The sequence below is a fragment of the Oncorhynchus nerka genome, linkage group LG12, assembly GCF_034236695.1.
Source record: "Oncorhynchus nerka isolate Pitt River linkage group LG12, Oner_Uvic_2.0, whole genome shotgun sequence".
NCBI lineage: Eukaryota > Metazoa > Chordata > Actinopteri > Salmoniformes > Salmonidae > Oncorhynchus > Oncorhynchus nerka.
Genome location: NC_088407.1, coordinates 15,535,271 through 15,562,609, shown reverse-complemented (window position 1 = coordinate 15,562,609; position 27,339 = coordinate 15,535,271). Strand labels below are relative to the sequence as shown.

The 27,339-nt window shown below is 47.5% G+C and overlaps 1 pseudogene; it reads left to right on the top strand.

The window, feature by feature from the left end:
* The first annotated feature begins 150 nt into the window (after positions 1-150).
* Positions 151-27,339, top strand: LOC115137879 (ubiquitin carboxyl-terminal hydrolase 12-like; annotated as a pseudogene).

Sequence of the window (27,339 nt, the reverse complement as noted above, 5' to 3'; positions counted from 1 at the left end):
GCTATAATGTATTATTTGCCCGACGACGGGTCAATTATAATCCATCCACTTTAATCTGCGAGCCTCGTTCTCGCCTCCTAATTGCTGAGCCCAGAAACTGGCCTATGAGTGAACGGTGTAGGTCTGGGGAACAGTGCACGGTGCACCAACCAGCCAGCGACACTCCCTCATCCTCAAACTGGACGGTGCAAGGTCTCCCCGGAACTCCCACAGCCGTAGCGGCTGTCAACGTTTTAACATTGGGTTTCGGTCCAATAATATGGAAAAAGACGGATGGAAATACTGATGACAGTCCGAAAGATCGCCTCGATTTGTACGATGGTACGGTCTTTTTCTGTTTTTACAATCCGTTCCTTCCTATGCGATGATGTTCCCCTTGCAGCTAGCTAATTGGCGAATGCTAACAGGACATGACTGAGGTTTTCCAGAAAGTTGTCTCGTTATCCAGCTAGCTAACGTACCTAGCTAGAGCTCTAGAGAGAAACAAACATTTTAATAAATCGTTGGCTGTAATTGATACATTTAGAGTTGTTGAATTTCAAGAGGGCAAAGTATCACCACCGATAGAATAACCAGTTTATTTAGGATCACTAGACTACACGGACTTGTTTTGAAGTGAAGCTGGATGAACAAGTATCTAGTTAAGCTAACAAGCTAGCTAACGTTAGCTCGCAAATAGCCTAGCCACGAGATGACGCTAGCTACTTAACAATAATACAAAGTTGTCTTGACAGTTACTTGGCGAACTACGTAGCTTTCTCAGTCATCGTAGGCGTTTTTATCTGATCAAATCGTCTATAACCTAGTTAGCTACTAGTAACGTTAGTGAAATCATATTGCTCAACCTTTCAACTTCAACTAACTAAATTGTAGATGGCCGGCTAGCTACTACTGGACATATGCTTCCCCACAACATTCCTCTGGCTAGTTAACAAGATTTTAGTAACATAGCTACTTAACTAACGTTAGCTGAGTTCAACAAGAAAGGCAGCAATGCAGAGGTCAGAGGGAGTTAAAGGCGCTGCGCCTTTATCTGGCATTGGCTGTGCAGTATTTACTGTGATTATGGCATTCATGTTTCTTGCACTTCTCAGAGCTGTTGTGAAGGAAGTTGACATGGAAGTGAGTTTGTTTTATACAGGACCTCCCGCCCCCATCTACGGTCAACCAGTCAGCTTGTCACGTCAATGTGGAACTATACTGAGCCCTCCCCATGGTTGCACAATTTTTTTAGAGGCGCAATGCGATGCGGTACAGCGCTCACATTGGCATCTGTGTGCCTCTGGAGGCTTCGGAATTGCGTCACACCATCCATATGGCTGCTCCGACCACCTCACATATACAAGTAGACAATGGACCTGATCGGACAGCTCAGAGCCTCTGCTCTTTTCTGTCCATAAGCAACAATTGGATTAGTGGAAGAGGCAGGCCAGGAACAAGGAAGAAGGGTGTGGTCAGCAGGGCATCCCCGAGGCTGAATGCCCTAGGGTTTTTATCAGAACGGTCAGTTTCGCCTTTTTGCTTTTTGTTTATAAAAAATGTTTTAAAAAAGGAGGGATAAAAGGGCTTCATTAGAGTTGTAGCTTACAGCTGTGCATGGGGAGAGGGGTCGGGCTGCTAAGGAGTGCAGTCACATATATCTACACATTTTCACAAATATCTACACATTTTCATACACACACATTTTTTATATTTTTTTGTAATTTTTTTTTTTGTAATTTTATTATTTGTTGTATTTTTTCCTCTCTTCTAGGTCAGCTTTAGCATTATGGACATGGGTGTATCTGTGGTCCATTTGGCCTGTCCCACGGCTTCCTTCAATGATGGGTTGTGAGTGGCTCTGTTGATGAACTTCTGGCCAATGACTGACTGTCTGTTGTTGATTGATGTCAGTCCAGATATGCTGTTAACGTAGTGGTTGCTGATGTATCAAGTATAAATTGTCTCTTATATCAACCTGAGCGGCGGTGCACTGGGATATGGCCCGTGACGTGAACGGCCAAAAGCGACGAGGGAGGAGCGTCCATCTCAAATAGAACAGTAATCTGCTCTGCTGGGTCATGTTGTCAACAATGCAGCATGGTACATCATTCAGAAACATGCTAAATCAATATTCCATCAAATGTGTTCGAATTTTCAAACTACATTGATAAAAAATTAAAGCAACATGCAACAATGTCGAAGAGTTTACAGAGTTACAGTTCATATAAGGAAATAAGTCCATTGAAATACATTTATTGGGCCCTAATTTATGGATATCACATGACTGGGAATAAAGACATTTATTTAACCAGGTAGGCCAGTTGAGAACAAGTTCTCATTTACAACTGCGACCTGGCCAAGATAAAGCAAAGCAGTGCGACACAAACAACACAGCTACACATGGGATAAACAAACGTACATTCAATAACACAATAGAAAAATCTCTATACAGTGTGCAAATGAAGTAAGGAGGTTAGGCAATAAATAGGCCAATGGTGGCGAAGTAATTACAATTTAGCAATTAACACTGGAGAGATGTGCAAGTAGAAATACTGTTGTGCAAAAGAGCAGTTGGTTGGTTGGATTGGCTATTTACAGATGGGCTGTGTACAGCTGCAGCGATCGGTAAGCTGCTCTGACAGCTGTTGCTTAATGTTAGTGAGGGAGATATGTCTCCAACTTCAGTGATTTTTGCAATTCGTTTCGGTCATTGGCAGCAGAGAACTGTAAGGAAAGGCAGCCAAAGGAGGTGTTGGCTTTGGGGATGACCAGTGAGATATACCTGCTGGAGCGCGTGCTACTGGTGGGTGTTGCTATAGTGACCAGTGATAAGGTGGGGCTTTACCTAGCAAAGACTTATAGATGACCTGGAGCCAGTGGGTTTGGCGACGAATATTTAGCAAGGACCAGCCAACAAGATCATACAGGTCACAGTTGTGGGTAGTATATGGGGCTTTGGTGACAAAACGGATGGCACTGTGATAGACTACATCCAATTTGCTAGTAGAGTGTTGGAGGCTATTTTGTAAATGACATCGCCAAAGTCAAGGATCGGTAGGATAGTCAGTTTTACGAGGGTATGTTTGGCAGCATGAGTGAAGGATGCTTTGTTGCGAAATAGGAAGCCGATTCTAGATTTAACTTTGGATTGGAGATGCTTAATATGAGTCTGGAAGGAGAGTTTGCAGTCTAGCCAGACACCTAGGTATTTATAGCTGTCCACATATTCTAAGTCAGAACCGTCCAGTGTAGTGATGCTAGTCGGGCGGGCAGGTGGGTGCAGCGATCGGTTGAAGAGCATGCATTTCGTTTTACTAGCATTTAAGAGCAGTTGGAGGTCACGGTTGGTCACAGATACCTTTTTTTTATGTAGGGGTGTGGATCAGAACCAGTCAGTATCTCGTGTCACCACCATTTGCCTCATGCAGCGCGAAACATCTCCTTCACATAGAGTTGATCAGGCTGTTGATTTTGGAATGTTGTCCCACTCCTCCTCAATGGCTGTGCGAAGTTGCTGGAGTGTGGCGGGAACTGGAACACGCTGTCGTACACATAAATCCAGAGCATCCCAAACATGCTCAATGGGTGACATGTCTGGTGAGTATGCAGGCTATGGAAGAACTGAGGCATTTTCAGTTTCCAGGAATTGTGTACAGATCTTTGCGACATGGGGCCGCGCATTATCATGCTGAAACGTGAGGTGATGGCGGGGAATTAAGGGCACCGCTAAGGGCCTCAGGATCTCCTTACGGTATCTCTGTACATTCAAATTGCCGTCGAGAAAATGCAATTGTGTTTGTTGTCCATAGCTTATACCTATACCATAACCCCAGCACCACCACGCGTCACTCTGTTCATAACGTTGATATCAGAAAACCGCTCGCCCACACTACACCATACATCTGCCCGGTACAGTTAAAACCGGGATTCATCCGCAACGAGCACACTTCTACAGCGTGCTCCATCGAAGGTGAGCATTTGCCCACTGAAGACGGTTACGACGCAGAACTGCAGTCAGGTGAAGACCCTGGTGAGGACGATGAGCTTCCCTGAGACGTTTTCTGACCGTTTGTGCAGTAACTCTTCGGTTGTGCAAATCCACAGTTATTTTCGCAAAGGAGAAATACTCACTAACAAGGATGTAAACAAATTTGTGCACAATTTGAGAAGCTTTTTGTGCGTATGGAACATTTCTGGGATCTTTTATTTCAGCCCATGAAACACTTTACATGTTGCCTTTTTATATTTTTACTCTATTTTTATTGGGAAGGCAGATGAAGCATTTTTGCGTGTGAACACTGAATCCTAATTACTCCACGTGATTAATATAGCCTAGGCTAGGTCACGTTGGTTTTGTGCCAACTTCGCTGTCGGCCAGAACGGGGCAGCTGGCTCACGCCTGGGAGGCAGCCTGGTTCCAAAACCAATGTAATCACTTTTGACCCTGTGCAAACTCCTCCCGTAGGCGTATCCAGGGCCAGAAAATCGAATCCCCTCAATGCTTGTTAGCTTGAGTTTAATTGGTTTACGTAGCTATCAGCTCGATTCTATGGAATGGTAGAATGCTGGTTGGCTGTATCTTTCTAGAATACCTGGAGAGACATTCCAGAGAGACAATGCAACTCAACCAGTTTCCTCCCGTCTCTCTGTCTAAACATCAGTTGCCAGGCAACGAGACACCAGAGTGCCACCCTCTGTTTATTTAATCACATTGTCAGGGCTTCCCACATTTGACAAACAAGTGACGGTTTGTTTATTTACATCGACTCCCATGTCACTGGCAAAGAAGTGCATTATCCGGTGACCGATTAAGTCAGAACTGTAATTTGGCTGAGAGGAATGAAGGATATCAGGGAGAATTCTCCCACACAGCCTTTTTAAATGTTTTATTTAGAGTGTGCGCTGAGGGGGTTAGCTAGCCGGTTTACCCGTGTGTGTGTGTGTGTGTGTGTGTGTGTGGCCTGTCGTCCGTCTGTCTCTGCATCTTCTACATCTGTTATATCATATGGAATCATCACAGACAGACCCCGATTATTTAGTCATTCAATCAGCTGTTGTATGATGATGCCATAGACTCTAGAGCATGCTAATGCATGCATGGTACATGTGCAATGATCAATAAGTACTAGGGGAATCAACCACTGGGATAGATATCTGTTCCATTATGACATCAGAATGCTGTCACAATCTAGTAGTCCATCTATCTCTCTATGGGACCACATCTTCTGACCCAACATGATACTGTACTAGTGGAGGCCCAGGCAGATGGTGCACTTCATACCCTGTAAAAGCATTACATAATCGTTGTGAAATATTGTTGCACATCGCAAAGATAACTTAGGGGGTCAAATGGGGCCGGGATACACTTGAGCTGTTTGTAGCACTGGCCGAAGAGGATGTACCTAGGCCACGCCCCAATAAGTATACTAGCATACTATGTTCAATCCAAGCATACTAACTTCTTAATGTGCCATACTCAGGGGTCAGATAGCCTAGTTAGATTCACCTGTTGTCCCAATATGCATACTTAATAGCCTATAATGCTTGTAAAGATTCCATGAATGCTATACAGTTTGTGTGGATTTTGGGATGCTTGGCCTGCCTAGAATACGGCCTAGAATACGGCCTGAATCACAGTGTCTGCTTGTCCTGCCTGGATCACAGCGTCTGCTTGGCCTGCCTGGATCACAGTGTCTGCCTGGATCACAGCGTCTGCCTGGATCACAGCGTCTGCTTGGCCTGCCTGGATCACAGCGTCTGCCTGGATCACAGCGTCTGCCTGGCCTGCCTGGACCACAGCGTCTGCTTGGCCTGCCTGGATCATAGCGTCTGCCTGGATCACAGCGTCTGCTTGGCCTGCCTGGACCACAGCGTCTGCTTCTGCCTGATGCCTGCCTGGATCAGCGCCTGCTTGGCCTGCCTGGATCACAGCGTCTGCCTGGATCACAGCGTCTGCTTGGCCTGCCTGGATCACAGCGTCTGCCTGGATCACAGCGTCTGCCTGGCCTGCCTGGACCACAGCGTCTGCTTGGCCTGCCTGGATCACAGCGTCTGCCTGGATCACAGCGTCTGCTTGGCCTGCCTGGACCACAGCGTCTGCTTGGCCTGCCTGGATCACAGCGTCTGCCTGGACCACAGCGTCTGCTTGGCCTGCCTGGATCACAGCGTCTGCCTGGATCACAGCGTCTGCTTGGCCTGCCTGGACCACAGCGTCTGCTTGGCCTGCCTGGATCACAGTGTCTGCTTGGCCTGCCTGGATCACAGCGTCTGCTTGGCCTGCCTGGATCACAGCGTCTGCTTGGCCTGCCTGGATCACAGCGTCTGCTTGGCCTGCCTGGATCACAGCGTCTGCTTGGCCTGCCTGGATCACAGCGTCTGCCTGGATCACAGCGTCTGCCTGGATCACAGCGTCTGCTTGGCCGGCCTGGATCACAGCGTCTGCTTGGCCTGCCTGGATCACAGCGTCTGCCTGGATCACAGCGTCTGCCTGGATTGGCCTGCCTGGATCACAGCGTCTGCTTGGCCTGCCTGGATCACAGCGTCTGCTTGGCCTGCCTGGATCACAGCGTCTGCTTGGCCTGCCTGGATCACAGCGTCTGCTTGGCCTGCCTGGATCACAGCGTCTGCCTGGATCACAGCGTCTGCTTGGCCTGCCTGGATCACAGCGTCTGCTTGGCCTGCCTGGATCACAGCGTCTGCTTGGCCTGCCTGGATCACAGCGTCTGCTTGGCCTGCCTGGATCACAGTGTCTGCTTGGCCTGCCTGGATCACAGCGTCTGCCTGGATCACAGCGTCTGCTTGGCCTGCCTGGATCACAGCCTGCTTGGCCTGCCTGGATCACAGTGTCTGCTTGGCCTGCCTGGATCACAGCGTCTGCTGGCCTGCCTGGAGCGTCTGCTTGGCCTGCCTGGATCACAGCGTCTGCTTGGCCTGCCTGGATCACAGCGTCTGCTTGGCCTGCCTGGATCACAGCGTCTGCTTGGCCTGCCTGGATCACAGCGTCTGCTTGGCCTGCCTGGATCACAGCGTCTGCTGCCTGGATCACAGCGTCTGCCTGGATGGCCTGCCTGCCTGGATCACAGCGTCTGCTTGGCCTGCCTGGATCACAGCGTCTGCTTGGCCTGCCTGGATCACAGCGTCTGCTTGGCCTGCCTGGATCACAGCGTCTGCTTGGCCTGCCTGGATCACAGCGTCTGCCTTGGCCTGCCTGGATCACAGCGTCTGCTTGGCCTGCCTGGATCACAGCGTCTGCCTGGATCACAGCGCTTGGCCTGCCTGGATCACAGCGTCTGCTTGGCCTGCCTGGATCAGCAGCTGCTTGGCCTGCCTGGATCACAGCTGCTTGGCCTGCCTGGATCACAGCGTCTGCTTGGCCTGCCTGGATCACAGCGTCTGCCTGGATCACAGCGTCTGCCTGGATCACAGCTCTGCTTGGCCTGCCTGGTCTGCCTGGAGCGTCTCTGCCTGGATCACAGCGTCTGCTTGGCCTGCCTGGGATCTGCCTGGATCACAGCGCCTGCCTGGATCACAGCCTGCCTGGATCACAGCGTCTGCCTGCCTGGATCACAGATCTGCTTGGCCTGCCTGGATCACAGCGTCTGCTTGGCCTGCCTGGATCACAGCGTCTCTGCTGCCTGGATCACAGCGCTGCTTGGCCTGGCCTGGCCTGCCTGGATCACAGCGTCTGCTTGGCCTGCCTGGATCACAGCGTCTGCTTGGCCTGCCTGGATCACAGCGTCTGCTTGGCCTGCCTGGATCACAGCGTCTGCTTGGCCTGCCTGGATCACAGCGTCTGCCTGGATCACAGCGTCTGCTTGGCCTGCCTGGATCACAGCGTCTGCTTGGCCTGCCTGGATCACAGCGTCTGCTTGGCCTGCCTGGATCACAGCGTCTGCTTGGCCTGCCTGGATCACAGCGTCTGCTTGGCCTGCCTGGATCACAGTGTCTGCTTGGCCTGCCTGGATCACAGCGTCTGCTTGGCCTGCCTGGATCACAGTGTCTGCTTGGCCTGCCTGGATCACAGCGTCTGCTTGGCCTGCCTGGATCACAGCGTCTGCTTGGCCTGCCTGGATCACAGCGTCTGCTTGGCCTGCCTGGATCACAGCGTCTGCCTGGATCACAGCGTCTGCCTGGATCACAGCGTCTGCTTGGCCTGCCTGGATCACAGCGTCTGCTTGGCCTGCCTGGATCACAGCGTCTGCTTGGCCTGCCTGGATCACTGCCTGGATCACAGCGTCTGCTTGGCCTGCCTGGATCACAGCGTCTGCCTGGATGGCCTGCCTGGATCACAGCGTCTGCTTGGCCTGCCTGGATCACAGCGCCTGCTTGGCCTGCCTGGATCACAGCGTCTGCTTGGCCTGCCTGGATCAGCCTGGATCACAGCGCCTGCTTGGCCTGCCTGGATCACAGCGCCTCGCTGCCTGGATCACAGCGTCTGCTTGGCCTGCCTGGATCACAGCGTCTGCCTGGATCACAGCGTCTGCTTGGATCACAGCGCCTGCCTGGATCACTTGGCCTGCCTGGATCACAGCGTCTGCCTGGATCACAGCTGCTTCTGCCTGGATCACAGCGTCTGCTTGGCCTGCCTGGACAGCATCTGCCTGGAATCACAGCGTCTGCTTGGCCTTGGCCTGCCTGGATCACAGTCTGCTTGGCCTGCCTGGATCACAGCGTCTGCCTGGATCACAGCGTCTGCCTGGATCACAGCATCTGCCTGAATCACAGCGTCTGCTTGGCCTGCCTGGATCACAGCGTCTGCCTGGATCACAGCGTCTGCTTGGCCTGCCTGGATCACAGCGTCTGCCTGGATCACAGCGTCTGCCTGGATCACAGCATCTGCCTGAATCACAGCGTCTGCTTGGCCTGCCTGGATCACAGCGTCTGCCTGGATCACAGTGTCTGCTTGGCCTGCCTGGATCACAGCGTCTGCTTGGCCTGCCTGGATCACAGCGTCTGCTTGGCCGGCCTGGATCACAGCGTCTGCTTGGCCTGCCTGGACCACAGCGTCTGCTTGGCCTGCCTGGATCACAGCGTCTGCCTGCCTGGCCTGCCTGGATCAGCGTCTGCTTGGCCTGCCTGGACCACAGCGTCTGCCTGGATCACAGCGTCTGCCTGGATCACAGCGTCTGCCTGAATCACAGCGTCTGCTTGGCCTGCCTGGATCACAGCGTCTGCCTGGATCACAGCGTCTGCTTGGCCTGCCTGGATCACAGCGTCTGCTTGGCCTGCCTGGATCACAGCGTCTGCTTGGCCTGCCTGGATCACAGCGTCTGCTTGGCCTGCCTGGATCACAGCGTCTGCTTGGCCTGCCTGGATCACAGCGTCTGCTTGGCCTGCCTGGACCACGGCCGGCCTGGATCACAGCGTCTGCTTGGCCTGCCTGGACCACAGCGTCTGCTTGGCCTGCCTGGACCACAGCGTCTGCTTGGCCTGCCTGGATCACAGCGTCTGCTTGGCCTGCCTGGATCACAGCGTCTGCTTGGCCGGCCTGGATTACAGCGTCTGCTTGGCCTGCCTGGACCACAGCGTCTGCTTGGCCTGCCTGGACCACAGCGTCTGCTTGGCCTGCCTGGATCACAGCGTCTGCCTGGATCACAGCGTCTGCTTGGCCTGCCTGGATCACAGCGTCTGCTTGGCCTGCCTGGACCACAGCGTCTGCCTGGATCACAGCGTCTGCCTGGATCACAGCGTCTGCTTGGCCTGCCTGGATCACAGCGTCTGCTTGCTAAATGGCTAAAATCAATGTACATGTAATACTTACTTTCTCTTCCAGGGCGCCAATGCCTCCGCTTTGGAGAAGGAGATTGGACCAGAACAGTTTCCCGTTAATGAACACTACTTTGGATTGGTCAACGTAAGTAACAACACAACAAGATTAACAAGAGCTATTGGTCAAAGTTTCCCAGCATGCACCTGCACCTACACAATATTTACCAATTGTTACAGTATCATGGTAACACTTTTGCCAACAATCATAACACAAGACTTATCACGTGCTTTCTCTCTCCTCTCTCTTCCTCTTTCCTCTGCCTCTCTTCCTCTTTCCTCTGCCTCTCCTCTCCTGACTCTCTTCCTCTTTCCTCTGCCTCTCTTCCTCTTTCCTCTGCCTCTCCTCTCCTGACTCTCTTCCTCTTTCCTCTGCCTCTCTTCCTCTTTCCTCTGCCTCTCCTCTCCTGACTCTGTTCCTCTTTCCTCTGCCTCTCTTCCTCTTTCCTCTGCCTCTCTTCCTCTTTCCTCTGCCTCTCCTCTCCTGACTCTGTTCCTCTTTCCTCTGACTCTCTTCCTCTTTCCTCTGCCTCTCTTCCTCTTTCCTCTGCCTCTCCTCTCCTGACTCTCTTCCTCTTTCCTCTGCCTCTCCTCTCCTGACTCTCTTCCTCTTTCCTCTGCCTCTCTTCCTCTTTCCTCTGCCTCTCCTCTCCTGACTCTCTTCCTCTTTCCTCTGCCTCTCCTCTCCTGACTCTGTTCCTCTTTCCTCTGCCTCTCCTCTCTCTCTCTTCCTTTCTCCCAGTTTGGGAACACCTGCTACTGTAACTCTGTGCTGCAGGCCCTCTACTTCTGCCGTCCGTTCAGGGAGAAGGTCTTGGCCTACAAGGTCCAGCCCAGACGTAAAGAGTCACTGCTCACCTGTCTTTCTGACCTCTTCAACAGGTAAAGGGAGAGAATATTCTGAACTCTCAGCTCTGCTCCTATCGTCTTGTGTGAACACATTTTAAAGGGTGCTTGGAACCAAACATAGATAACGGGGGGGAAAGGTCAGCACTCACTTGGATATAAGATGCAATACATATTTTACAGCATCGCCACGCAGAAGAAGAAGGTGGGAGTCATCCCTCCCAAGAAGTTCATCTCACGTCTGAGGAAAGAAAATGGTGAGAGGGGGATGGGAGGGAGGGAGGGAGGAGTGATGGGGGAGAATAATGTATCTATAAGGAAAGTGTATTAACTGACACGGTTCAGAACTCTTCCTCCTTCATCACTCCCTCCAGAGCTGTTTGACAACTACATGCAACAGGATGCCCACGAGTTCCTCAACTACCTCCTCAACACTATCGCTGACCTGCTGCAGGAGGAGGAGAAGAGCCAGGAGAGACAGCAGAATGGAAAACTGTTACAGAACGGATGGAGGAGGAGGAGTTGGGGGCAGCAGGGGGACGGGAGGAGGACAGGGTGAGGAGGGGGAGAAGACACAGCAGACCTGGGTCCACGAGATCTTCCAGGGAACCCTAACAAACGAGACGCGCTGCCTCAACTGTGAAGCTGTAAGTGGAGGGAGATCCAAGATGGAGACTGTTAATAGGGGGATGAATGGGGCAGGGAGCTGTAATGGAGGCCAGGCTATGCCAGTTTCCAAATACTATACTGTGATGGGGAGATCCAAGATGGAGACTGGTATTGCATTTGAAATAAAGGAAATGAATAGGCCCAGAAGCTCTAATGGATGTCTGCCTATGCCAGATTTCGAATACTTTTAACGGGAGGAGAGCCAAGTTGGAGACTGTTATTGGATTTGAAATGCTGGAAATCAATGGGGCCAGGAGCTGTTTCCTGATACTGTACCGTGTTTAGAGTTAATGTAACCAGTGTCCTGCCTGTGTCCAGGTGAGCAGTAAAGACGAAGACTTCCTGGACCTGTCTGTAGATGTTGAGCAGAACACCTCCATCACACACTGTCTCAGGTAGGTGTGTGTGTGTGTGTGTGTGTGTGTGTGTGTGTGTGTGTGTGTGTGTGTGTGTGTGTGTGTGTGTGTGTGTGTGTGTTGGCTGCCTCAGTGTTCATACATCAGTCAGTTTGACAGGCACACTCCGAGGTCTGACACACTGATATGACATCTACCCCCCCCCTGTCTCTCTTTCTTCTTTCTCTCTGTGTGAGACGCACATCTGGACCAAACAGTTGTGTTGAATTGGAGAAAGTGCTAGTGAAAATCGTTACTCCGTGCGCGAGGTCACTGTTTCTTCTCTCCACAGGGGTTTCAGCAACACAGAGACACTATGTAGTGAATACAAGTACTACTGTGAACAGTGTCGGAGTAAACAGGAAGCACAGAAAAGGTGAGCTGGCTGGTCTAAAAATGGATTTAGACAGCAGGTGGATTTGACATAGATGATGACGAAGGCCTGGAGTTTTCCATGCTGGTAAATACAGACTGACACTACAAAAATGTCTGTTGTTGTTGCTCGGAGAAATGGTCTGTTTTGAAAAGTGCATTATGGTTTTTACTTTGATGGTGCAGAGTGAGTCATGTAGTTCGTTTGAATACGGCTCTGTATACCAACTGGCTGACGTACTAACTGTGGTTTGGCCTGGTACGTGTTCAGATGTTAAGTGGACTTGATCATCTCTGTTAGTGTATTTTATTAGGATCTCCATTAGTTGTTGTGAAAGCAGCAGCTACTCTTCCTGGGCTCCACTAGAAACATGACACAATACACCGCATTAATAGACAAGAACAGCTCAAGGACAGAACTACAGACGTTTGAAAACGTCTCACAGCCTACATATCAATACATGCACACAAGCCATCTAGGTCAAATAGGGGAGAGGCGTGTGAGGGGTGCTGTGTATCTTGGGTTGAATACTTAAACACTCTGACTAAGGGCCCCATACATCCCAGCCCAGGCCTCTACTCCCCCCCCCCCCTAAAAAGCCCACTTAATTTGGGCGGCTGCAGTACCTAAAGTACCTGGAAAGGCTGCAGTACCTAAAGCAGTGCACAGCGTACAGCTGCACCCATTTCCCAGATGGAAAGGCTGCAGTACCTAAAGCAGTGCACAGCGTCAGCTGCACCCATTTCCCAGATGGAAAGGCTGCAGTACCTAAAGCAGTGCACAGCGTACAGCTGCACCCATTTCCCAGATGGAAAGGCTGCAGTACCTAAAGCAGTGCACAGCGTACAGCTGCACCCATTTCCCAGATGGAAAGGCTGCAGTACCTACAGCAGTGCACAGCGTACAGCTGCACCCATTTCCCAGATGCCGACTGGGGTACAGAACTATAAAAGGAAAGGAAGAGAAATATTCACACACTTAAAACACACAAACATCAGAGCAGCTTCCTGCTGCATCGCCCTCCTGTCGTAACGTATGAATGTATATAGAAATAGGATGCATGTGATGATCCTGGTGCTACATCTGAAGACGTTTAAACCCCAACATTAACACAAATACTCTATTTGAGTCATTTTGCAGATGCTCTTATCCAGACTTACAGGAGCAATTAGGGTCAAGTGTCTTGCTCAAGGGCACATCAGCAGATTTTTCATGTAGTTTGCTCTTGGCATTGGAACCGGCAACCTTTCGGTTTCTAGTCCAACACTCTTAACCGCTAAGCTAGCTGTCGCCCTACTAACGGTAACACTGTGGATGGTTGTCAGGATGCGTGTGAAGAAGCTGCCTATGATCCTGGCCTTACATCTGAAGAGGTTTAAATACATGGACCAGCTGCAGCGCTACACCAAGCTGTCCTATCGCGTCGTCTTCCCTCTGGAGCTCCGCCTCTTCAACACCTCAGGAGACGCCACCAACCCCGACCGCATGTACGATCTGGTCGCCGTGGTCGTCCACTGTGGAAGGTAAAGAGAGAGTGTGTGTGTCTCTCTCTCTCTCTGGTAACTTGAACAGATGCATACGCTCAGATTGATAGACATGCACAGTCTTTTGTGATACCTCTATAATGGGTATGTCTGTTCCTCTGCCTGCAGTGGTCCACGCCCTGGTCATTAACCCCTGTCCAAAATGTTTACAAAGCCTTCAGAAAGTATTCATACCCCTTGACTTATTCCACATTTTTGTTGTGTTACAGCCTAAATTCAAAATGGATTATATATATATTTTTTAAATCTCACCCATCTACACACTATACCCCATAATGACATCACTATACCCCATAATGACATCACTATACCCCATAATGACAAAAAGAAAACATGTTATTAGAAATAAAATACAGAAGTATCTCCTACGTAGGTAGGAGTCGATACATGTTAGAATCACCTTTTTGGTAAATCTCTAAGAGTCATTACAGCTGTGAGTCTTTCTGGGTAAGTCTCTAAGAGCTTTCCACACCTGGATTATACAATATTTGCCCATTATTATTTTTAACATTCTTCATCATCTGTCAAGTTGGTTGTTGATTATAACACATTGTATTCAGGGCATAAAATGTATTTGTCACATTTTTTGTAGTATCAATCATTCAATCAATCAAATGTATTTATAAAGCCCTTCTTACATCAGCTGATGTCACAAAGTGCTGTACAGAAACCCAGCCTAAAACCCCAAACAGCAAGCAATGCAGGTGTAGAAGCACGGTGGCTAGGAAGAACTCCCTAGAAAGGCCAAAACCTAGGAAGAAACCTAGAGAGGAACCAGGGGTGGCCAGTCTTCTGGCTGTGCCGGGTAGAGATTATAACAGAACATGGCCAAGATGTTCAAATGTTCATAGATGACCAGCAGGGTCAAATAATAATAATCACAGTAGTTGTCGAGGGTGCAACAGGTCAGCACCTCAGGAGTAAATGTCAGTTGGGTTTTCATAGCTGATCATTCAGAGTATCTCTACCACTCCTGCTGTCTCTAGAGATTTGAAAACAACAGGTCTGGGACAGGTAGCACGTCTGGGACAGGTAGCACGTCTGGGACAGGTAGCACGTCCGGTGAACAGGTCAGGGTTCCATAGCCTCAGTATTACTTTAGTGCCTTATTGCAAACAGGATGCATGTTTTGGAATATTTTTATTCTGTACGGGCTTCACTCTGTCATTTAGGTCAGTATTGTGGAGTAACTGCAATGTTGTTGATCCATCCTCAGTGTTCTCCTGTCACCATTAAACTCTGTAAGTGTTTTAAAGTCACCATTGGCCTCATGGTGAAATCCCTGAGCGGTTCATTAACCTGAATCCTTGTTGTAACTGGGTGTATTGATACACAACTGGAGTTAATAACTTCACCGTACTCAAAGGGATATTCAATGTCAGTTTTCTTTACATTTATTAACATTTATTTTTAATCTACCAATGGGTGTCCTTTTGTGAGGCATTGGAAAACCTCCCTGGTCTTTGTGGTTGAATCTGTGTTTGAAATTCACTGCTCGACTGAGGGACCTTATATATTATTGGTAATTGTATGTGTGTGTGGGGTACAGAGATGAGGTAGTCATTCAAAAAAAATCACGTTAAACACTATTGCAATTTATGTGACTTGTTAAGCTAATTTCACTACTGAAGTTATTTAGGCTTGCCATTACAAAGGAGTTGAATACTTGACTCAATACATTTCAATTTTCATTTGTTATTCATTTGTAAACATAAAAACAAAACAAAAATCCACTGACATTGTTTGTAGGCCAGTGACACAATCTCAATTGAATGAATTTTAAATTCAGGCTGTAACGTAAAATGTGGGGAGGAAGTCAAGGGGTGTGAATCCTTTCCTCTATCTGTCCACAGTGGTCCAAACCGTGGTCATTACATCACCATAGTGAAGAGTCATGGGTTCTGGCTCCTGTTTGATGATGACATCGTAGAGGTAAGGAGGGATTGACCACTTCAATATCTCTCTCCCACCCTCTATTTCTCTCTCTCTTTTCTCTTCCTCTTCTCTCCTCTCTCTCTCTCCTGTCTCCTCTCTCTCTCCTGTCTCCTCTCTTTCTCCTGTCTCCTCTCTCTCCTCTCTCCTGTCTCCTCTCTCCTGTCTCCTGTCTCCTGTCTCCTCTCTCCTCTCTCCTGTCTCCTCTCTCTCTCTCCTGTCTCCTCTCTCTCTCCTGTCTCCTCTCTCTCTCTCCTGTCTCCTCTCTCTCTCTCCTGTCTCCTCTCTCTCTCTCCTGTCTCCTCTCTCTCTCTCTGTCTGTCTCTCTCTCTCCTGTCTCTCTCTCTCTCTCCTGTCTCCTCTCTCTCTCTCCTGTCTCCTCTCTCTCTCTCCTGTCTCCTCTCTCCTGTCTCTCCTCTCTCCTGTCTCTCTCTCCTCTCTCTCTCCTGTCTCCTCTCTCTCTCTCTCCTGTCTCCTCTCTCTCTCTCTCCTGTCTCTCTCTCTCTCTCTCTCCTGTCTCCTCTCTCTCTCTCTCCTGTCTCTCTCTCTCTCTCTCCTGTCTCCTCTCTCTCTCTCCTGTCTCTCTCTCTCTCTCTCCTGTCTCCTCTCTCTCTCTCTCCTGTCTCCTCTCTCCTGTCTCCTCTCTCCTGTCTCCTCTCTCTCTCTCCTCTCTCTCTCTCTCCTGTCTCTCTCTCTCTCTCTCCTGTCTCTCTCTCTCTCTCCTGTCTCTCTCTCTCCTGTCTCTCTCTCTCTCCTGTCTCCTCTCTCTCTCTCTCCTGTCTCCTCTCTCTCTCCTGTCTCCTCTCTCTCTCTCTCTCCTGTCTCTCTCTCTCTCTCTCCTGTCTCCTCTCTCTCTCCTGTCTCTCTCTCTCTCTCTCCTGTCTCTCTCTCTCTCTCTCCTGTCTCCTCTCTCTCTCTCTCCTGTCTCCTCTCTCTCCTGTCTCTCTCTCTCTCTCCTGTCTCCTCTCTCTCTCTCTCCTGTCTTCTCTCTCTCCTGTCTCCTCTCTCTCTCTCTCCTCTCTCTCTCTCTCTCTCTCTCCCTCTCTCTCTCTCTCTCTCTCCTGTCTCCTCTCTCTCTCTCTCCTGTCTCCTCTCTCTCTCTCTCCTGTCTCCTCTCTCTCTCTCTCCTGTCTCCTCTCTCTCTCTCTCCTGTCTCTCTCTCTCCTGTCTCCTCTCTCTCTCTCTCTCTCCTGTCTCCTCTCTCTCTCTCTCTCTCCTGTCTCCTCTCTCTCTCTCTCTCTCTCTCTCTCTCTCTCTCTCTCTCTCTCTCTCTCTCTCTCTCTCTCTCCTCTCTCTCTCCTGTGTCCTCTTTCTCTCTCTCCTCTTTCCTCTCTCTCTTCAGTCTAATATTAGTCTATAGTACACCCATGTAACACTCAAACTGGGTTCTCAAATTATGGTTTAACACTAAAAGCACAGATGACGTATTTTGGACATTTATTTGCATTTAAAAAATTGTAATATCTGCTATTTGTTGTTGTCATGTCCCCCTCGGTCCTTGACTTCCTAAATAAGTCTTTAACAAAATAACATTGGTTTTATATCACAAACTGTCATGTCATCCCCCTACATGTCATCCCCCCTACATGTCATCCCCCCTACATGTCACCCCCTACATGTCACCCCCTACATGTCACCCCCTACATGTCATCCCCGACAGTTGGCTGCATCTGACAGTGGCCCATCGAAACTAAGACATAACTCTATCGAAACTCATTTCACACACAATAATAATAGCTGTAGCCTTAAGACAATAATAAATTGACAATATTATCAATTGCCTTGTGAAGGAAGAGACTGCAGAGCAGCGTGGGTAATTGGCAAAGAAAGACATCTACTTCTTTCAAATGATCCTACAGAGGTTTGTGAATGGTCGTTTTCTATTGAAAAGTTGGACTCTAAGGTTTCAAAAAACGCCTACATTTGTCAAACGACTCTTAAAATTGAGCAGATCGGCTCCATTTCAAAATATCACTTTTGTCGAATAACCGCAATTCCTTGCGTTCCATACTTGAGCTCTCGTGGCACCATATAGACTACGCTACTAAGCACAGACTAGTAACATGATTAAACTTCAAATATGCTGTTCTGTTCTTTTGAAATCATTTTTCTTACTTTAATAATGTTTCCTAACACCTGCCTTAACAGGGGCTCACGAGTGGCGCAGTGGTCTAGGCACTGCATCTCAGTACTCGAGGCGTCACTACAGACCCTGGTTCGATTCCAGGCTGTATCACATCCGGCTGTGATTGGGCGTCGTTAGGGTTTGGCTGGGGCAGGCCGTCATTGTAAATAAGGATTTGTGCTTAACTGATTTGCCTAGTTAAATAAAACGAGATAATTAATGAATTTCTTTGTGCTGGTGTAGAACACTGAAATGCCCCCCCCCACCTCATTTCTACATATAGCCTATTGTAACAACCTATTGAAATTGCTATTGTGTTCTTTGAAATGTGTTTCGTATTCTATTGTTACCTAAGACCTTCATAAACACAACCAAATAATGATTATTGCGACAGCCTATATTGAATGTATTTATTAGGCCGTTAGAATGTTGAAGCCCCAAAGGCTTAAACTGGGATGCCTTGAGGCCATTCCGGTGTTAAAGATGGGGTCTGCCGGAGGCAAGCAAAAGGCAACGGTGAAATAAACTGTTGTTTTTACGGATCGGCCAAGGCAGTAACTGTCTCTGCAGGCGCCTCCGATAATGATGTGTTGTCAACAACTGACACAATTCATCACTTTCACACTCCTAGTGTAAACCATTAGATCTCAGATTCTACTAACTCATTCCCGGCATCCATACAGACCCATCAGGTATTCCAGGCTGCAGTCCACCCCCCCCCCACACTTTCTACCAGACCTGGGTTCAAGTACTATTTGCAATCGTTTCAAATAATTTGTCTGGGCTGAATATGCTTGCCTGGCACTATGGAACCAATTAAATGTTCTCAAGGAGTGCAAATCCTACCCATCTGGCACTCCAAGCAAGCTAGAGAAAACGCTAGAAGTATTTGTTAGATTGTTGCTCCCAATGGTGTGTCTGGAATGCCGTCCTCCTGCTCTGGTCGACCCAGATAGATCCTGGTGGCTGTGGGAATAATGGAGAATTGTAGGGTGCGGGAGAGACGCTGGGAATACCAGGAGACTGGGAATACCAGGAGACTGGGAATAGCAGGAGATTTAGGAATAGCAGGAGACTGGGAATACCAGGAGACTGGGAATAGCAGGAGACTGGGAATAGCAGGAGATTTAGGAATAGCAGTTTTAGATGAGTTAGTAGACCGGAGGATTGTGGGAGAGAAGGGTTAAGGTGTGTGACGGGCTGTAGGGGTTGTGCGTATGGTAGTCTCTGTCTCTCACACAGTCATAGCACAGGATGAACTACTTCACCCCCTGTAGAAAGTGAAGCAGACCTACTCTGTGTCTGTTGAAAGGCTTTCAGTCCATTTGTAAGAAGTCCACGCAGAGACATGTACGCTGATAGTGTTCAGACCCCTTCCCTTTTATACATTTTGTTATGTTGGTCTTATTCTACAATGTATCACATCTTTTTCCATCTCATCCAGCTACACACAATACCCCATAACGACAAAGATAAAACAGGTTTTTAGATTTTTTTTTGCTAATTCATTAAAAATAATTAACAAACCTTATTTACATAATTATTCCGACCCTTTGCAATGAGACTCAAAAAATTGAGCTCAGGTGCATCCTGTTTCCATTGGTTATCCTTGAGATGTTTCTACAACTTGATTGGAGTCCACCTGTAGTAAATTCAATTGATTGGACATGTTTTGGAAAGGCACACACCTGTCTATATAAGGTCCCACAGTTGACTGAAAACCAAACGATGAGGTTGAAGGAATTGTCCATAGAGCTCCGAGACAGGATTGTGTCGAGGCACAGATCTGGGGAAGGGTACCAAACATTTCCTGCAGCATTGAAGGTCCCCAAGAATATAGTGGCCTCAATCATTCTTAAGTGGAAGAAGTTTGGAACCACCGAGACTCTTCCTAGAGTTGGCCGCCCGGACAAACTGAGCAATCGGGGGAGAAGGGCCTTGGTCAGGGAGGTGACCAATGGTTACTCTGACAGAGGTCCTCTGTGGAGGTGGGAGAACCGTCTTCCAGAAGGACGACCATCTCTGCAGCACTCCACCAATCAGGCCTTTGTGGTAGGGCGGCCAGACGGAAGCCCACTCTTCAGTAAAAGGCACATGGCAGCACGCTTGGAGTTTGTCAAAAGGCACCTTAAGCACTGTGGTCTGATGAAGCCAAGATTGAACTCTTTGGTCTGAATGCCAAGCGTCACGTCTGGAGGAAACCTGGCACCAAACAGTAGTTTATGGCTCAGTTTCAAATGTACCCACAGTGGTATGTTATAGCCATCGAGGGGTCTGCTTTTTCCATTCGGTGTAGATGCTTCCAATAGGCACAGCTCTAGGATCAGCTTACTGTGTTTTCCCAGTGTAATCATTAGAGGGGAGAATTCAAAACTGATCGAAGATCAGTGTCTAGGGGTTTTTCCACTATGGGAAAGAGTCCCATCTGAACAACTGGTGGACGTGCAGGATCTGGCTGAGTGATGGAGTTTCCGCTGGGCTTGGTAACATGTTAACTCCAAGACACTGGTCTCGGATCAGGTTTGTGTTTTCCCTTTGAATGGTTTAGTGTCAGTAGGCTGAGCCTAGATCCAGTGTTTCCCCTATATGCATTTAGCAGCAGCACACCGCCGCTGCAAAGGAAAAATAAATCAATGTGTGATTTTTATTTGTTATTTCTTGGGGGATGGTCAAATGTTTTCAGTGTAAACTGAAACAACTAAATCCAGATATCCAGATATTAAGTATGTGGAAAATATAATGGAGCTTTTATCGTTTTTAAATAAGAATCTTTGAGAACTAACGATCACCAAAATTAAAAACTAGACTGGAGAATCAAAAACTGTCACGTCATGCGTCGTCCCCCGTTCTGTTTGAGTCACTCGGATAAGAACACTGCATAAGCCAAACCAAAATGTGTAGAATTTCAGGAAATTAGCTTTAAAACAGCAACATTTTGTCTCTGCGGCCAAGAGGGCTACTAAAACTGTGCCATTGGCCAGGCCCCCCCCCCCCCCCTCTGTAGCTAAGGGGAAACTTGGAACAGGAGTGGATTGAATAGTAGACTTGCCTTCATTTTATTTTCTCTCCTCTTTCCCCTGTCTCTTTCCACTATTTCTCCTCCTCCCTCCCCCTCTTCTTTGTCATTTGGCACTGAAACTGGAGAGCTAGTAAACATTGTGACCTCACTACTCTAAGCCCACAATTGGTAGAAGCACGAGGTATTTATTTTCATTGAGGGTTGTATCCAGGCGTTTCACCTAGAGCTGGGACGGTGAACCGAAAATTTAAAAAAAAATGTGGTGCACTTTAATGTTATGACGTTGTCCGATTTATCGTTTATCGTATCAAGTTATCGCGATATGGATTTTTATTCCATATCGCCCAGCCCTAGTTTTACCATCAACATTATACTATTCTTAAAGAGTTCCAAAATGTGTATGAGCAGTATCACAGAACACAGTAGAAACACAGGACTCTGTTTAAACACAGGGCCCTATTTAAACACGGGGCTCTCTTTAAACACGGGGCTCTCTTTAAACACGGGGCTCTCTTTAAACACGGGGCCCTCTTTAAACACGGGGCTCTCTTTAAACACGGGGCTCTCTTTAAACACGGGGCTCTCTTTAAACACGGGGCTCTCTTTAAACACGGGGCTCTCTTTAAACACGGGGCTCTCTTTAAACACGGGGCTCTCTTTAAACACGGGGCTCTCTTTAAACACGGGGCCCTCTTTAAACACGGGGCCCTCTTTAAACACGGGGCTCTCTTTAAACACGGGGCTCTCTTTAAACACGGGGCTCTCTTTAAACACGGGGCTGTCTTTAAACACGGGGCTCTCTTTAAACACGGGGCTCTCTTTAAACACGGGGCCCTCTTTAAACACGGGGCTCTCTTTAAACACGGGGCTCTCTTTAAACACGGGGCTCTCTTTAAACACGGGGCTCTCTTTAAACACGGGGCTCTCTTTAAACACGGGGCTCTCTTTAAACACAGGACTGTTTAAACACAGGGCTCTCTTTAAACACGGGGCTCTCTTTAAACACAGGACTGTTTAAACACAGGGCTCTCTTTAAACACGGGGCTCTCTTTAAACACGGGGCTCTCTTTAAACACGGGGCTCTCTTTAAACACAGGACTGTTTAAACACGGGGCTCTCTTTAAACACGGGGCCCTCTTTAAACACGGGGCTCTCTTTAAACACGGGGCTCTCTTTAAACACGGGGCTCTCTTTAAACACGGGGCTCTCTTTAAACACGGGGCTCTCTTTAAACACAGGACTGTTTAAACACAGGGCTCTCTTTAAACACGGGGCTCTCTTTAAACACAGGACTGTTTAAACACAGGACTCTGTTTAAACACGGGGCTCTCTTTAAACACGGGGCTCTCTTTAAACACGGGGCTCTCTTTAAACACGGGGCTCTCCTCTTTAAACACGGGGCTCTCCTCTTTAAACACGGGGCTCTCCTCTTTAAACACGGGGCTCTCCTCTTTAAACACGGGGCTCTGGAGAAAAGTGGTGACCTATATTCATGCTGAACTACAGAGCCTTCAGAAAGTATTCAGATCCCTTGACTTTTTCTACATTTTGTTACGTTACAGCCTTATTCTGGAATTGATTAAATTGATGGGGGGGGGACGGAAACTATCTACACAATACCCCATAATGATAGAGCAAAAAGAGTTTATTTAAAATGTAAAAAATTGGAATATCACCTTTGCATAAATATTAACTCTTTACTCAGTACTTTGTTGAAGCACCTTTGGCAGCGATTACAGCATTGAGTCTTCTTGGGTATGACACTACAAGCTTGGCACACCTGTATTTGGGGAGTTTCTCCCATTGTTCTCTGCAGATCCTCTAAACCTCTGTCAGGTTGGATGGGGAGCTTCACTGCACATGTCCTTTTGGAAAGTTCTCCCATCTCTGCAGCACTCCACCAATCAGGCCTTTATGGTAGAGTGGCCAGACTGCACATGTCCTTTTGGAAAGTTCTCCCATCTCTGCAGCACTCCACCAATCAGGCCTTTATGGTAGAGTGGCCAGACGGAAGCCACTCTTCAGTAAAAGGCACATAACAGCCCGCTTGGAGTTTGCCAAAAGTCACCTAAAGGACTCTCAAACCATGATAAACAAGATTATCTGGTCTGATGAAACCAATATTGAAGTCTTTGGCCTGAATGCCAAGTGTTAGGTCTGGAGGAAACCTGCCACCATCCCTATGGTGAAGCATGGTGGTGGCAGCATCATGCTGTGGGGATGTTTTTAGCGACAGGGACTCGGAGGCAAGTCAGGGTTGAGGCAAAGATGAACGGAGCAAAGGACAGAGATCCTTGATGAAAACCTGCTCAGGACCTCAGGCTGGGGAGAAGGTTCACCTTCCAACAGGACAACAACCCTAAGGACACAGCCAAGACAACACAGGAGTGGCTTCGGGACAAGTCTCTGAATGTCCTTGAGTGGCCCAGCCAGAGCCCGGACTTGAACCCGATCGATCGAACGTCTCTGGAGAGACCTGAAAATAGCTGTGCAGCCAACGCTCCCCATCCAACCTGACAGAGGTTTAGAGGATCTGCAGAGAAGAATGAGAGAATCACCAAATGCAGGTGTTCCAAGCTTGTAGCGTCACACCCAAGACTCGAGGCTGTAATCGCTACCAGGTGCTTCAAAAAAAGTACTGAGTAAAGGGTCTGAATACTTGGGTAAATGTTATATTTCAGTATTGTTTTTTTGTTTAAAAAAAAAATACATTTGCAATAAAATAAAGGCTTGTTTTTGCTTTGTCGTTATTGTGTGTAGATTGATGATGATAAAAGAAATGACTACATGTTAAAATAAGGGTGTCCCTTAACAAGATGCGGAAAAAGTCAAGGGGATCTCAATGCTTTCTGAATGCACTGGTGAATTCTATGCTGAACTATATACAGGGCATTCAGAGAGTATATATGCTGAACTATATACAGGGCATTCAGAGAGTATATATGCTGAACTATATACAGGGCATTCAGAGAGTATATATGGTGAACTATATACAGGGCATTCAGAGAGTATATATGGTGAACTATATACAGGGCATTCAGAGAGTATATATGGTGAACTATATACAGGGCATTCAGAGAGTATATATGGTGAACTATATACAGGGCATTCAGAGAGTATATATGGTGAACTATATACAGGGCATTCAGAGAGTACTATATGGTGAACTGTATACAGGGCATTCAGAGAGAACTATATATGGTATATATGAACTATATATATTCAGGGCATTCAGAGAGTATATATGGTGAACTATATACAGGGCATTCAGAGAGTATATATGCTGAACTATATACAGGGCATTCAGAGAGTATATATGCTGAACTATATACAGGGCATTCAGAGAGTATATATGCTGAACTATATACAGGGCATTCAGAGAGTATATATGGTGAACTATATACAGGGCATTCAGAGAGTATATATGGTGAACTGTATACAGGGCATTCAGAGAGTATATATGGTGAACTATATACAGGACATTCAGAAAGTATATATGGTGAACTATATACAGGGCATTCAGAAAGTATATATGGTGAACTATATACAGGGCATTCAGAAAGTATATATGGTGAACTGTATGTCGCTATACGCCTGAAAACATATGGTGAATAATAGGTTATGTCTGTTGTCCTTTTCTAATCATAAACTCCTCCCTCTTCTTACCTTCTTAAACCCCTCCCTCTTCTTACCTTCTTAAACCCCTCCCTCTTCTTACCTTCTCCTCCTTTATAGAAAATCGACGCCCAGGCGATCGAGGAGTTCTACGGTCTAACGTCGGACATTTCCAAGAACTCTGAGTCCGGTTACATCCTGTTCTACCAGTCCCGGGACTGAACCAGCCAATGGGATTTGGACTCAGCATAGGGAGGGGCTTGGGCTACCACAGGCCCCGCCCAGCCCGCCATCCGTTATAAATATTCAGGCTTTACAGCAGAGCTTTGCACTGTGGAGCACCAGGAAGACGGATGGAGGATCTTCAGGAGCCAACGATGGCCGAGCAACCCATCAGTGTGACAGGATATGACTTCATTGGAGAAGAAGATCAGCGACCAGGGATTGTTATGCTTCGTCATAGTCATCATCATCCTAGTCAAGATCGTCCTGATGGTCTTTCTCTCTATGAATTGACGGTAGATTAGAAAATATGTTTGCTTGGCTAGCTCGCCGCTTACATAGCGTGTCGTCATTACTGGTGTCCTTGTCATACATAGTGCCACTGCGGTGGTGTTAAACAGCAGCTTGGTTGGATGAAAAGTAGATCTGCCATTTCCAGAATGTTCTTCTTTGTTGTTGTTGGTTTGGAGAGAAGATTTTGGTCCCTTTTTGCAGCCCAGTGTTATTTTATGGTTTGGATACCAAAAGCTGCAGAAATATCTGTTTTTGAAGGGACACTTGTGCTCTCTAGCTCCCCTCTGGCAACAACAGCAAACTACACCACACACACTACAAAACGCCTGCCAACCACATATGTATGTTGTCTGTCTCCTCAATCAAGCAAGTTCCTCCATTGGTGTCAATGGCAGTGTTTCAAATGGCACCCTATTTATTTATCTAGTGCACTCCAAACGTACTGCACTAGATATGGAATAGGTTCTCATTTAGCTCCTCCACTTCCTGTCACCTGATCTGAACCTTCCAATCAGAGCCTGTTGTTTTTTGAACGCACAAGTTAACCAAACATAGCTGTTGTTTGGTCATGTTAAATATGTGTTACACTGCCAGTTGGAGTAACTAACTTCACTCTTTATAGGCTACGTCCCAATATCTATACCAGCACACTGCTAAGTATGCATGCCCAATATATTCTAAGTAGTATGCTAGTGCAGATTTTGGAACGGAACTGATTTCTCTCAACAGAGAGCAACATGGAATATGGCCCACTATTCATAAAGCTTCTCTGAGTAGGAGTGCTAATTGAGTATTGGTTCGGCCATGTAGATCATAACCAATCAGATTCTTATGGACAGGGACCTGATCCTAGATCAGAGGTTTTATGAATACAGGTCCTGATCCGTAGCTCTGACATGGGAGGTGTTTTATATATTATATTAGCTAGGACTAGAGTGGGTCCTGTGTTAAGTTGAATGTACAGTAAGGAACTGGCTTCTCATTGGTTGGCCCGTACACAGGTCCTGGGGTCTCAACCTATCCTGACCAGTACTAGTTATATATCTGCACCACAAATGGCACCCTATTCCCTACATAGTGCACTATTTTTTACTTTTGCTTGTAGGGTCTCATAGGTGAATTTGGAGTGTGGGAGAGTTAAACTCATTAACTTAGGCCTACTGTGGACCTATCTACCTAGTAAACACTAGTACACTCCTCTAGCCTACTGTAGACCTATCTACCTAGTAAACACTAGTACACTCCTCTAGCCTACTGTAGACCTATCTACCTAGTAAACACTAGTACACTCCTCTAGCCTACTGTAGACATATCTACCTAGTAAACACTAGTACACTCCTCTAGCCTACTACCTAGTAAACACTAGTACACTCCTATATGGTTCACTCTCTCTGAGTCACAAAGGACACCCTATTTCTTGTGTGTGTGTATTAAACAGTGGTTTGACCCCTTTCTTTCTCTATAGGTTATTGCTGACAGTGCGATTTACACACACACACATACGGCCAACACACTTGGGTTGATTTTTGTGTTTGGAGTAAGCGACCTGCGAACAGACACACAGAGCAGGACACAGTACTGAAAAACAGCTTTCTGTAGTGTGTATTCCAGCCTAGCTTGGAGGGACATGAAATGCAGCCTAATGGTCCGTAAATACTGTTCAGCTCTAGCAGCTTCATATGTTACCGACACACTACACTGGTCTGTAATGAATCCTGTTTACTTCCTGGTTCTGTCTAACAGGGTTTCTCCATCTCCTCTCCATCTGCAGTGATGTATAAACACTGGTCTGTAATGAATCCTGTTTTACTTCCTGGTTCTGTCTCAGTAGTCTAACGGGGTTTCTCCATCTCCTCTGTCTGCAGTGATGTATAAACACTGTTCTGTAATGAATCCTGTTTTACTTCCTGGTTCTGTCTCAGTAGTCTAGCGGGGTTTCTCCATCTCCTCTCCGTCTGCAGTGATGTATAAACACTGGTCTGTAATGAATCCTGTTTTACTTCCTGGTTCTGTCTCAGTAGTCTAACGGGGTTTCTCCATCTCCTCTCCGTCTGCAGTGATGTATAAACACTGGTCTGTAATGAATCCTGTTTTACTTCCTGGTTCTGTCTCAGTAGTCTAGCGGGGTTTCTCCATGTCCTCTCCGTCTGCAGTGATGTATAAACACTGGTCTGTAATGAATCCTGTTTTACTTCCTGGTTCTGTCTCAGTAGTCTAGCGGGGTTTCTCCATCTCCTCTCTGTCTGCAGTGATGTACAAACACTGGTCTGTAATGAATCCTGTTTTACTTCCTGGTTCTGTCTCAGTAGTCTAGCAGGGTTTCTCCATCTCTCCGTCTGCAGTGATGTATAAACACTGGTCTGTAATGAATCCTGTTTTACTTCCTGGTTCTGTCTCAGTAGTCTAACGGGGTTTCTCCATCTCCTCTGTCTGCAGTGATGTATAAACACTGGTCTGTAATGAATCCTGTTTTACTTCCTGGTTCTGTCTCAGTAGTCTAGCAGGGTTTCTCCATCTCCTCTGTCTGCAGTGATGTATAAACACTGGTCTGTAATGAA